The 13,441-nt window shown below is 42.7% G+C and overlaps 1 long non-coding RNA gene across 1 annotated transcript in view; it reads right to left on the reverse strand.

Moving 5' to 3' along the window:
* Positions 1-13,363, reverse strand: part of LOC109456622 (uncharacterized) — a 44,295-nt gene extending 30,932 nt beyond the window's left edge. Inside the window, exons 1-3 of the long non-coding RNA XR_012498223.1 lie at positions 13,071-13,363; positions 8,970-9,077; positions 8,208-8,372 (exon numbers count right to left, since the gene is read on the reverse strand). This is a non-coding gene — a long non-coding RNA (uncharacterized LOC109456622). The remainder of the gene's footprint in view (positions 1-8,207; positions 8,373-8,969; positions 9,078-13,070) is intronic.
* Between the last annotated feature and the right edge of the window lie 78 nt (positions 13,364-13,441).

The raw sequence follows: 13,441 nt of genomic DNA on the forward strand, positions 1-13,441 counted from the left end.
ATGACTCTATTGTAAGATGAAACTGGATGCCTGGAGACCCCAGGCCCACAGACATCCTCTCTGGCCTACACTTTGGCTTACACAGGGTACCTCCGACCACCACCACCAAAAAGAGTTACATATATTGTCTTCAGTTTTTTATATTTAAAAATCAGTTAATTTCCATACAAATTTAGTTTTCTAGCTTCTCTTGAAAAATCAAAAGATCTAGCAACACTGGGTCCAAATTCCCACAAGGCAACACTCCCTTCAGGGAGCACCAGAATCACAGGGACAGATTGAAACACAGGCTGCGGAACCCCACCCCAGGGTTTCTGACGCAGAAATCACATTCCTACCAGTGTCCATGCCATCCGGGGTCTGGCCCTGGGACCACACTTTGAGAACCACCTGCTAGATCACTGCATGGGCTGCTCCTGTTCAAAGGTACGCACACTCCCTTTGGCCACAGCCACACCTCCCATCTCAGTGATAGTCTCCGTGTCATTTGTCACACTCACTGGATTGTTTCTCCTATACGTGTGAAGCCCCCTTACTAAATGTGCCTGGTCTCCGAGGCATTTCTGAGTTAGCAGCCTCTGCCACTTCAGGGCAAGAACCCTGCCTTCCTTTCTCACCCCCTTCTCCACCCTCCCCCACCTCCCTCCCCCACCTCCCTCCCTCCCTCCCTCTCTCTCATACATACTCACCAGCCCACCTAGTATCTTATACATAGCATCCAAATACGTTAGCTGAGTTGAATTCCCGCACAAAGTCGAGCTGGTGTGATCCTTCCGCTCGTTGACTGGGTCCAGCTTAAGAGCAGGTCTGTGCCTCCTCAGACGCGGAGGCGGGAGGGAGGCAGAGGAACACACATCATGACCCAGGATCAGGCGTAAGTTCCCTGAGATCCACTCTCCTGTTTAGCTTCTCAGCCCCACGATTCAGCCCCCAGCCCCCTAACACTAGTTACCACTTAGAAACACTAACAAATGCCGTCACTAATTGTTACTGTGATCACCAGCGTGAGGGCCAGGGACAGTCCTGGTTGGTGACCCTAGGTCCCTTCCAGCTTTCTTTCTTAAGAGCCCATTAATGAAGACTTGGATCAAATTCTGTACACATTTTGAAATTCACCCAAATGTAGGCCATACTCTTCTCCCTGTGTCCACCCCCGCCCACGCAGGCTCTATCTTGGATCCTTGGTCCTAAGCCATGGTTTGTGTAAAATGAACTCAAATTTAATTTCCACCAGGAGTTTAAATGTTTCTCTTTTAAATAATGAAATATGGGCACTTCATTCCAGAGATTCTAGTCTTTAAAGCCAAAACAAGTTTATCCCTCTTTTATGGGCTGACAGCAAATCATGAGAGTTTGTGTCCCCAAAAGGAGCACCAAAGTAATTCGGGGAGGCCTGACCTCATTACAATATTTCTGAAAGGTGACCAAAACGGAAGAAACATCTAAATGAACTGTGAGAGGTCTCTCTGGCACTGTCAAAAAGTGGCCTCAGCACTGTATTCCTATCACTTCCATCTTATGGAAAAGGGCCCTGAGGCTTGTAACAACCTCTTCAGGATGAGACACCATCAAAGATAGAGTCAAACTCACTTTCAAGCCCACGGCATCCCCAGAGCCAATTTACTTCACCAGCCACAGTTCTTGTATGCAGGGCATATCTTCCCTGTAAACTGCCTCTAAAAAGCTTCAGAACTCAGAGGCTAAAGAGGACCCAAAACTCAAAATATAAAATAGAAGACACCGTGGTGATTGCTTCTTAAAACCAGGACAGAAAAATAGAAAATTAGCACATAGCAAATCAGAACAAAGCCATGCAGACAAACTTATAAATGACAAAGGATTCCCAGGCCAGAAGGGCTTTGCTTGCATGTAATAACCAATATACACAGAAAGAACAGATCCCTCAGAAGGAGACTGGGAAGTAGCAGCAAAGGAAAAAGTCTGAGACAAAAATTATCAGGCCCCCTCCAACGAGAGCCATGGCCTGCTGTCCAATCCTTAATGAAGAGAGATGTCTAGAACCTGTCAATTTCAGGAAGCCCAAAAGCCACAAAGGGAAAGAGCAAAAGATTCACCACATAAAAATTAAACATTTCTATAAAGGGTCCCTTAAAAAAAATCAAAAAGTGAATGAATATTTGAATACATGTCATAAAAGGGATTAATACTACTACTACTATAAACACCCTCCCCACCCTAAAAAAAAAAATGATCAATGAACAACCCAACAGAAAAAATGGACAGGAGAGGAAATGCATAGACAAATCATGGAACCGGAAATGCATATATCTCAAAAACATACAGAAAAATTCTCAATCTCACCTATAGTCAGGAAACATGCAAATTAAATCAAAGCTACGCTGTTTCTACCAACCACAGTGCCGAAAGAAAAAAAAACAAAACTAAAAATATCAGTTTCATAAGACTGTTGAGGGTATAGGGAAAAAGATACTGTCCCATGTTTCTTGGGGATGTAAGAATATTACATAATCCTTGGAATATAATTTGGACATATATAATAAAGTGTGCCCTCTGATCTCTAATCCTGTTATGGAGAATTACATATTGAATTATTTTAAGAAGTGGCAAACAAAAAAACTAACAAACAAAAAAACCCTCAACATTCATCAACAGGAGACTGATTGAACACAGTGTGCATATCCATACAGATATTGTGCAGTTATTAAAAAGAAAACAAACAGCATTATTTGGCAGACAGTAAAAGGCAGTGGCTAGCACTGTGGACTTGAGAGCCATGTTGTCCAAGTTCAAGCTGCTGCTCCCACAATCACCAGCTGTGTGACCTTGGTCAAATTTTTCACATCTCAATTTGTCATCCACCCACTGGGGCTAACAGACCTACCTTACACGGTAGTTGTGAGATAAATGAGTTAAGCACAGCGCCTGGCATCCAGCAGGTACTGAAATGATGTGCATGATACTGTTGGGGGGTGGGGGAAAAAGGGGGAGAACTGTACACATTGTATAGCATAGATCTATTTTAGTTAAAAGTATATATATTTTGAAGCACACTGCTGTGTGTATGTGTGGGTGGTGGTGAGAGGAAAGGAGAAAGTTTTAACTTTTTCTTTGTGCCTCTCTGTGCTGTTTGGCTTCTTGCAAAGAACATGGATTACTTTTGTAGTTTGGAAGCACAACGCAATAAATTTTTTTTTCAGCAGTGGGATGGGTGAGGCTGATAGCAAGAGTGGGGGACACACAGGCTAATTAAAAACTGGGGAGTGAATCTGGGAACTGAGAAGTGTGCTTGGTCTGGAGCACAGAGCACATGATGGAGAGAGGCAGATAAGAGGCTGGAGGTGGTCAAAGAAGGGTTGTGTGTTCAAGAGAAAGGAGTGTGGACTTTATCCACATGTCTGTGGAAAATTCTGTGCAGGAAAGGAATGCACAGTCTCGGCTGTACTCTGGCAATCTTAAAGGTGAACTCTGCCTCTCCATCAAAACAAAAGCTTTCAGTGGCTCCCTGTTCCTCTTTACAGGGATAAAGTCCAAACGTGAGTCCATGAGTCTTATCCGCAGCCTTCTCACCACACCCCACGCTAAACTCAAACCCTGCACTGCAGCCACACTGAACTGCTGGGGGTTCTTGGAAAGCTCTGCTCTGTCCAGCTTCTAGGCTTTGCTCAGGCTGCAGCCTCTGCCAGCAATCCCCTGCCCCCATGCCTCTCCTTGTTCTTCCTGCCTAACTCCTCAGAGCTCAGCTAACTACACCCCTCTGCCCCCACCTCCTGGAAAGCTCACTGCAATCCCCCACGGCTCAGTTTCCCTCCTGGGTCCCTCCATATCACCCTGGCATCAACCTAAAAAGAGTACTTTTGACATGGATTTGTAATTGTCAATTTGTGGTCTGCCTCCCCAACTAGACTGCAAATACATAAGTACTGGTGCTTAATATCATTCCTTGTTGATTCTTCAGTACCTAACACAGAACACAAAACACAGAGATCTATAAGTATTTGTTAAATAAATGAATCTCCTTCACAAGCCATCTAACTAATTTCCCTTTCTTATATTCCATGTTTTCCCAAAAAGTTTCTGATGTAATTCCCTGACCTATGTATGTCAGCCCATAGGCAGAAAACTTACAGCAGTGATCCTATCAGTAGAAGTGGGGTCCATGTGACAGTTACATTGCTCACTGGAAACTAATAAATTGGCATAGGGATTTTATATGTCAATCTTGTATCTTGGTTAATGTAAGTTCTGCCCTGGAGAAAGAAAACCTCCATGTGCTGGCAAAAGCACATGTCTGAGCACATGTCTGAAAACTCACAATGAAGGGCCACAGCTCTGAACTATGGCAAATGACTACAGGAGACCTTTTCTGGCTACATCTGAACCTTGACTCATTCAGCAAATACTTAATAGCCACCCACTGAAAGGCAACCGTCCTTCTAACCTTTGAAGATATAGCGGGGAATAAGACAGATGAGCCCTACCATCATGGAATCACATTCCACTGAGGGTTAGCAGGGGGGCAGATAATACACATGTAAAAATAAGGTAATTTCAGGTAGTGCTACATGCTGAGAAGAAAATTAGGGAGGACAGGGAATGATTAAAGTTAGGGGAGAGTTTGTGAGAACGCTTTAGACAATGGTCAGGATAAGGCTTCTCTGAGGGGTGGACATTTGAGCTGAGACTTAAATAATGAGAATGAGTCAGCCATGAGAAAATCTGGGGGCAGAGAATTCCAAGCCTAGAAAAGACCAAATGGAACATCACTTAGGTAGAAAGAGCTTGGAGTACTCAAACAAAGATAGAAAAACAATATGGCTGAAGCATGATGAGCGAAGAAGGTGATTTGAGAGTGATCAGAGGTCAGCATAGAATAGATTATACAGGCCATGAGGAGGAGTTTGGATTTCATTCTTGTTGCAAAGGAAAGACATTAGTGAGGTACAGATAGGGAAGTGATAGAGTCTCACTTATATTGTTAAATGGCTAATGATGGAATGAACTCTAGGAAAGCAGCAGTGGAAACTGATAGGCCATACAAGAGGATACTGTCGTAGCCCAAAGCAGAGCCACTGAAGGCTTGCACGACGATGGCAGCCATGGACACGGTGAAAGTGATGGGTCAGAACTGGTATCATATTTTGGAGGTAGGGTCAATAGTGGTTGATGTTAGATTGGATGTTGGAGGCAAGAGGAAAAGAATAATCAAAGTTGTGACCTTTCAGTTCTCACAGGAAATTTCTGCACCTGCTTGCTGCTAAATATCAGTGTTTTGTTGGAGAACTCCTTTTCAGTAACCATGACAAAGGCAAAGCCAGTCAAACTTTCTCCTAGTGTGTGACAATACTTGAATTATCCACGCCAACTTCTTGTAGAGGATTCAAGAATAGTTTATTCTGTGTGAAACTAAAGCTTTAAGGTTCAGGGGGTTTTTGTTGTTGTTGTTTTGGCTATCTAAAAAGCAGTTCATTTTCTATAGACCCAAGTGCTTACAAAACATAGGTTTGTGTCCCATTAAAAAGTACCATTTCCTTGAACTATTAGAGATGTATAGGCCCAGAGCTTCTATTAAAACTGTCACTTCTTTATTTTGCTTTATATTGTTGACTTATTTTCACATATGATGGCCACATTTTATAGTATCGTTTTATGAATGTTAAAGGCAAGGCTTAGCAGGCCAGGTAATTTACAGCATAGGAAGAAACAGAATGGCAAGGCTGATTTCCGTAGTCAACCCCTTCTTGTATTCATTTGCCTTCTGTAAAACTCTGGAGATAGTGTGTCTTGAAGAACTGTTTAAGGCTATAGAGCAATTACTTTCTACTCAACTCAACTCTTGTGGATATATATATATATATATATATATAGTCCAGTGATAGTCCCCCAGAAAATAACATTTTGAAAACCAACTGTACTTATTACTATGCATTAATCTTCAAAAGATATACAAAATATTATTAGGACAAAGCAAGTAAGGTTGAATATAATTTCATGACTTAAAAGAACTTAAGAAAATTCACAGTATTTGCTGTGCTAATATGCACAGCACTTGTTAAGGACTAAGAGACTCGATAAACTACACCCCTCCTTCCTACCAAGTTGTGAACCAACTGAAAAATAGGCAGAGGAGTAGAGAGCTGAGAGCTCCAACTCTTCCTGATAAAGCTGATGCTGAGACAAGGTGGCACCAAGGGGCACCCCAGCACTGAACCCTGGGATAGGCAGACACACTGAGTGGCTGACTGGCAGAGCAGGACAACCAAGACTCCCCTCCACCCACTTCAAACACCCTCCCCTGTCACATCTGCAACATAAAGGAGCAGACCAGAAGGCATGATTCCTTACTAGCAGTCTGGCTCCAAGAGCAGGACTGCCCAACAGTGAGTTTTCTTACCGAGTTTCTCACCAAGCAGCACTTTACCTGATGGGGAAAAGAAAGGGATGACCCAAGATACAGGAATGTCAATAGAACCCCTGCAGCTACATCACATTCTCCACCTAATTTTATTCTTTTAACCTTGGAGTAAATCTATCGGGGGAGTCTACAAGTCCTTTCCGAGGAGAACACAGGCACAGATAATTTTAAGGAAATAAATTCCATCTATTCAACTTTCACCTATTCTGTCCTAAAATTGAGCTGCTGAAATATGACTGAGATGTCAACAATTTCATTTTTCCAACTGCCTTTAAAAATCATTCTTTTCCCATTTAGAAAAGACAGACATCCTCTCAGCCATCCCAGATCTTACTACGGCAGATTGTTCCCATGTGTGACAATCTTCTAAGACACCATACAAAGGAATATTGATATCGATGTTTAATTTAATCAAGGCATGATAAGCCTACAGGCCTTCTTGGCTTTCCTTATCTTATACATATTTCTGTTAAAAGAAAATCATGGTGCTAGAAATTAGGTATTTTGGGCTGTGTCGGGTGTTCTGAGTTCAGAGTGAGGGTAGCAGAAGTTATGATCGTGTCTGTCCAACACCACTTCTTCCATTCCCTGATGATGTCAAAGAATCCTGCTGACATAATGAGAAATGCTGAGGGAGGCTGAGCCCTACTACACCCGCGTAACAAACCCCACAGCAAGGTTTTATCCTCCCTGTATCTATCTCATAATTCAAGTATGTTAGATTTGTGGAAAACATTCTCGGGAATACCAGTCAGCTAGAAGGCACACTAGCTCCATAATGAAAAAGAATTGTAAAACCTCATTCTCCTGTGTCTCAGTTGCAAATTTCAGAAGATCGCAAGGAAAAGGGAGTTTAAAAATTCCAAATTTCCTTCTGACAGATAAATGTTACAAGTAAAAGGAACATATATCAGAGGTTAGTTAGTGTTTTATATTTTCTTGAATAATTATTCAGACTCATGGGAGAAAATATTTTCATTAATTTTTTGCCTAAACATTACTGAACACAGTAAATCTGTATTCATTTTACCCAAACACTTCTGCTCCTTGTCACCTGTCAACCATTTTTTTAACCTCATTATTCATCCCTACCTTTTATGTGAAAAACTTAGATTTAGATAGTCTTCTACCGTAAATAAAGCATTTAACAATAATCATGTATTCATCTTTTGTAAGCTATGCACCTAATAGTCCTCCAACTGTTTTACTATCCTGTCGCCTATTAAAAAATTACGTTCACCTATAGATTCGTGAACTAATTGCGGAAGGGGAGCTCAATCCATTTAATTCAGAGGCATGTTTCCAATAAAATTTTAGTTCTCTTTAAGAATTAATTATAAAAATTTGTAGTGAAGTTATGAGCCATTATGTACTAATAATTGCAATAACTCAATCCAAAAATTTTTGACATTTAGAATTTTTAGATCATAGGAAATGTTTAAAATTATAAAGAAATTTTTATTGCAGAAAAGAATGATAAGGTAAGGAATAAAATACATTTGAGCATAAAATATATTTTAAAAATTTCTATGGGGAAGTAGATGAAAATACAAATTCAAAGGGAAAAAAGAATAATGTACAATTTCTATAACAATGAATGATGATGAGTATTCAGTTTCTATGGGATTTAATTTCATTAAATGCATTTTAAGTGACACAGCCCTTTTTATTTGAAAATATTCATATTATACCAGAAATCGTATCATTTGCAACTAAGGGAAAAAAGTTTACATGTCAACTTACAAATTATTTTGGGGAGGTATATTAGCAAAATGTATGCAGACCATTGCTTTACCCCTTTTGGCTTACTCACTGAGATCAACTTGGGATATGCTTATCCCTCTTGGGTAAGAAGTCAGCAGTCAGTTAGGGGAATCCTGCTCCCATCTTTGTAAGGCCATTTCTCCAGTATTGATTTCACTGCTTTTGTGGGATTTCCTGGGGCCACTGGTAAGGTAGATTTTCTTCCCAGAATGCCCTGAATAAGTCAGAACAATACATCAATTAAATCAGCTCCAATGTTATTCTGAACCCAAGGCTATAATTTACAACTTGTCTGACAGCCATCTCAAATTATGTCCCACTACCTTATTCAATATAATCAGAAGTTCTAAAAGAAGATCAAATGAAAACATACTCTAGAAATTAAGATCCAAAAAGATGGCCTCAATTTGATTATGACCCCTCCCAATGTAAATTTTCCAGAGAGAAAGAAAAAGTTCAGAGAGTAAATTATCATGTTCCTAATTATAGCCCCAAGTAATCAATGCCAACTTCGTGTTAAAGTCCAAAATTGTAATGGCCAACATTGAACTCTCTTGCTCTTGTGAATTAAAGTTCAAACAACAGGTTTTGTCACTCCCTGGCAGTGAACTTAGCTCCTAAAACTTAAGCCTTCCCCCAGAGGCCCTGTCTTGTTATGTGTTAAGCTCATCGCAGGCCTCCAGTGGCAGCGGCAGGTCCCTGTGAAACTTGTGGTATGAAGCAGCTGAACAGAAAGGGCACTTTCAGTGAGTGGCCTGACTCCCATTAGAAAGGGGAGAGGAAGAAGGTGGGCCGTACACGCCAAACTTACACATCAGGAAACTCGCTAGTAGCTCTGAAATAGAGTATCCAGTATTATGTTAGTGGCACCCCCTCCATACTTCAAGAAACATCTGAGATGGCAAAGAAGTGTTTTTCCCTAAAATAAAGAAATAAAACAGAATTATAAGAAATGGTCTCTCTTATTTGAGAAATATTTATTGCGCTCACATTCCTGAGCGAGATTTGCTGGAAGATTCATAAATGAATCAGAGCTGGTTGCTGCCTAACAACCACTAACATTTTAATATATCCACATGTATCAATGCAACATATTTTATGTTTTTGTTACAGCAGTGCCTTGCTTCTGGTACTAATTTTTGTGTGAGTATACATTAGGCTTTATTTACGACCAAACAACCCTAAATACCTCAGCGACTTAGATTGCATAAAAGTATTTCTCATTCATACCATCACGTGTGCTAGCCAAAATCTCTTTCCCACTTTGTTCTGACTCTAAGACCCTAGCTAATGGAAGCAGCTACCAGGTGAAACACTGTTGGTATGGTAAAGAGGGCCACAAAGTCTTTGTCACTCTTCTCCCCAATCCTCATCAAGAGCTGGTGGTCCCCTCTCCTTGAAAGTGAGCTGGCCCTGTGACTGCTATAACCAATAGAATGTGTCATTTCCATGCCCAAGACCTGGAAGCTTTTGCTTTTGCACTTTTGAGTCTTGAGCCACCGTGTAAGAAGTCAAGCTACTCCATAGGAGAATCCATGTGAAGTGAGGCCCTAGGATAACACTAGGAAGAAGACTCAGCCATTCTAGCATCCGAGTGAAGCCTCCAAATTACTCCAGCCCCAGACAACACCGGGCTAGAACCACACGAGAGACCCCAAACAAGATGAGGCAACTGCCCAAGAGACCATTCAGTGCACAAAAACATTGGAGATAGTAAAATGGTTTCAAGTCACTGAGATTTGGGGTGGTTTGCTATACTGCAATAGATAACTAAAACATGCCATCACTGCGCTAAAAGGAAAGTGACCATGAGAAATTGTGCATGGCTTCTTAAAGCTTTCGCTTGGAAGTGACACAGAGCACTCCCACTTCATTGGCCATGATGAGTTCAGTTCAAAGGAGCCGGGAAATGCAAGTCTACTGTGTGAATGGGAAAAGTGATGAAAACATTTGGTGACTAGTGCTAGTATCTCACAGAGAGAGGTCAGGGCTAGAGACGTGTATCTTCCATAGAGATGACAAGTAAGTCATTCCTAGATGAAATCTAAGGAAAAAAAGAGTAACAAGAGGAGAAAAGAATGTAGATGATGACAGATGTTTGTCGATGACCTCCAGGGAAGGGAGGGATGAATCTGAGGAGGAAAAAGAGGGTGGAAAAGAGACAGAAATGGAACATCTACAGAGGCAGAAGGAGAAATCTTAGGACCCAAAGGAGAGCTTCAAGAACAGAATAGTCAAGGAGAGCCTAAAAGGCCAAAATTGGTGGTATAGGCATGCATACACATTCAAAGAAGAAACAGATTAGTTGGGTTGATGTAGTCACAGGTGTGGGACAAAGGTAGAATTAGAGAAGGTAACAGAATTTGGATGGTTGGAGAGAGAAGGGTTCTCTCGGTGAGGAAATAGTCTGAGTAAATTCTTGGAGTGGGGAATGAATTCAGCAATTGAGGAGAATAGGACTAGGCATTGTAAAGAGAAATGTGTCACTATAATGGAAGGTGTGTCAAGAAGACAGAAAAAGTGGATTAGGTTTGCTGTGGAAGGAGAGGGCTGTGGATTTATGAGGGCTTTGAGAGCCAACTGAGATTTCTGAGATCTTTCTTTTAAATAGCTGATCATCACTGGAGATAGGTGTCTGAGTAAAGGAAATCAATATACAGGACTAGTCCTTTCATATAGGAACGAAGGAAGGAAAGACAGAGCAGGCCATCAGTTGGAAAGTTATTGCAACATTCAAAGCAGGACTATCCTATGGGAAAAGATTGCTACTTAGGGGGGAAACAAAAAAAGAAGCACCCCCTTCCCCCCCAGCCCGAGACCAGTTTGGGGGCTGAGAATAAGCTTTTCAGAGGACTGAAAAAAAAAAATTAAAGAAGGGCTTCAAGTGTGGAAAAGTTGAGATATTTTATCAAGAGTGGAAAAAATTTTTTACTTCACAGGGCAACGTTGGTTACCTACCCAACATTCCCCACGCTACTCGCTTCCTTGACAACAGAACTTCAATACAATTCAATTCCTCTCTTCCCTCCAAACCAATAAGGGAAAAACCTACACATACATAATCCAGCTCCACGGTAAATCCTGATTGGTCTAAACCAGTGGTTCTCAAGCAGTATCATCTCTCTAGGGAGTATGTGTGGGGTGGAGGGGAAGAGGATTGTTTTTTTGGTGTCACAATGCCTGGGGCACACTACTGACATTTAGTGGGAAGGGACCAATGATGGTAAAGGTCGGGCAATGCACAGTCCTGCATGAGTACTGCCAAGAGCCAGGTCAACACTAACCAATCCTGCTCTTTGTCAGTTACTGCTTTAGGGAACAACTAGTGACCTAGTTCTAGTCAATAAGATATAGAGTGGCCTGCTATGAAGCCTCTGGGGTGGTTTCTTTCTGTCAGCTGATGTTGTCCCAACTGTATGGCACCTGGGACTGCTACAACCATCTTCTCCCCAAAACCAGTTTCTTCCCAATCGCCCATCATTGGCACCTCCATTTCCTGTTACCAAGTCCTAATGCCGTTTTGACTTCTAACCCTTAACCTTAGGATGACCATTCATTCAGATTTGCCTGGGATAACAATGTGATTTTATTCCTGTTCTCCCCGTGTGATTAACACTGCCCCCTTTCACTTCCAAAGTATTCAACATTGGAAGAGGACAGATTATATGGTCACTTATTTATTCTCAATTAAATCCTGTTCACTCTGCCTCCAGAAAGTACCTCTAAAGCAGGGGTGAGCAAACTATGGCCCATGGGCTGTTTTTGTACCTCCAGAGAATAAATTGTTTTTACATGTCAAATCATTGAAAAAAATCGAAAGAATATTTTGATACCTAAAATTATATTAAAATTTCAGTGTCCATAAAGTTTTATTGGAACACAGCCATGCGCATTCCTTTATGTATATAGTCTATGGCTGCTTTCTCATTAGGCAGAATTAAGTAATTGTGACATGCAACACCTACGATATTCACGTTTGGCCCTTTACAGAAAAGCCTGCAGACCTCTGCTCTAATGACACCCCCTGAGCTCTGATTTTCCTCACTTGCACAAATACGGTACCCTACTAACTGGTTCCCCATTCTTTCCCCCACTCCAATCCTTCATCCACCGGGTAGATAATCTCTCCAGAGAAGAGTTTTGATCGGTCGTCTGCCCCTCCAAACAGGGCAATCAATACAAGGTCCAAGCCCATCCCTGATATTCAAGACTGCAACCTAGTTTTCCAGACTTTGCTCCTCTTCACTATTTAAGCCAAAATGAACCACTTGCTGTTTCCCTTATAAGCAAGCACTCTTTAGCTCCTACCATACGCCCCACTGCTGGCCCAGGTCTCTTCTCCATCCCGTCTGTTTCTCAGATTCAACGAAAACTGTTACTCCTTTGATATACCTTCCTTCCTTCCTTCATCACACCGGTAGGTAGTTCACAGCAGGTCGTTCTGGGGTGGGGGGTGGGGATGACTCAGCGACACAAAGGAAACAGACTAGGGCAGGAGAGAGTAAGTCAAACGAGTTGACTGCCTGAGGTGAAAGGCCCATCCATAACGAGGCGTCAAAGGTGACATGAAAGGACTTTTAAAGACTAGAGAAGGACTTCATCCTACCCACTTTCCTTTCACTGTAGATATATGACTTAAGGAATAAGGACACCTTTGGTGTAAAACCAGAAAGAAAATTCTACAAGAGCAGCCTTGGTCAAAACCACCAAGGACCGGCTGCTCCGTGCCAGCGCAGACAGCACCAATATTCCTGTTGCCAAACTACCCTGGTGCGGAATCCGTGCACTTTCTCCGCGCCAGGAAGACTCCAGCTCGTCGCCAAAACTTCTGGGGTGTAGCTTTGTCTGCGCGCCCACTTTCCCAGCTTCCGGACAGGCGCAACGGCGCCCAGGGGAGAAAGACGCCCCTCACCAGTTTGTGCCAGCAGTTACAACTCTGTCACAGCCTCCCACAGGCCACCAGCCCGCGCCCTCAGACGGGCTTTCCGGTCAGGCCCCGCCTCCGCGACCGCTTTGGCGCACGTGAAGCTCTCGGGCGGGGCGACAGCGAAGAGGCGGGAGATCGCGGACCCCGAACCCAAAGCTGGGAAGGGAAGCGATTCCGGGGCGCACGCGCACAGCGAAGGGACTGGGCGGAGCGTGTCTCCCGGAGGGGTTGCGAAGGAAAGGAGAGCGCGTGGCGCTCCGAACCCCGCGCACGCGCTGTAGCCTCGCCCCGCCCATACGCGCGCGCGGCCGGCGCCGTATCTTTTCCTCAGGCCCGCCCCCCTCTTCTACTTCGGC

Source organism: Rhinolophus sinicus, linkage group LG07 (assembly GCF_036562045.2).
Source record: "Rhinolophus sinicus isolate RSC01 linkage group LG07, ASM3656204v1, whole genome shotgun sequence".
Taxonomy (NCBI): Eukaryota; Metazoa; Chordata; class Mammalia; order Chiroptera; family Rhinolophidae; genus Rhinolophus; species Rhinolophus sinicus.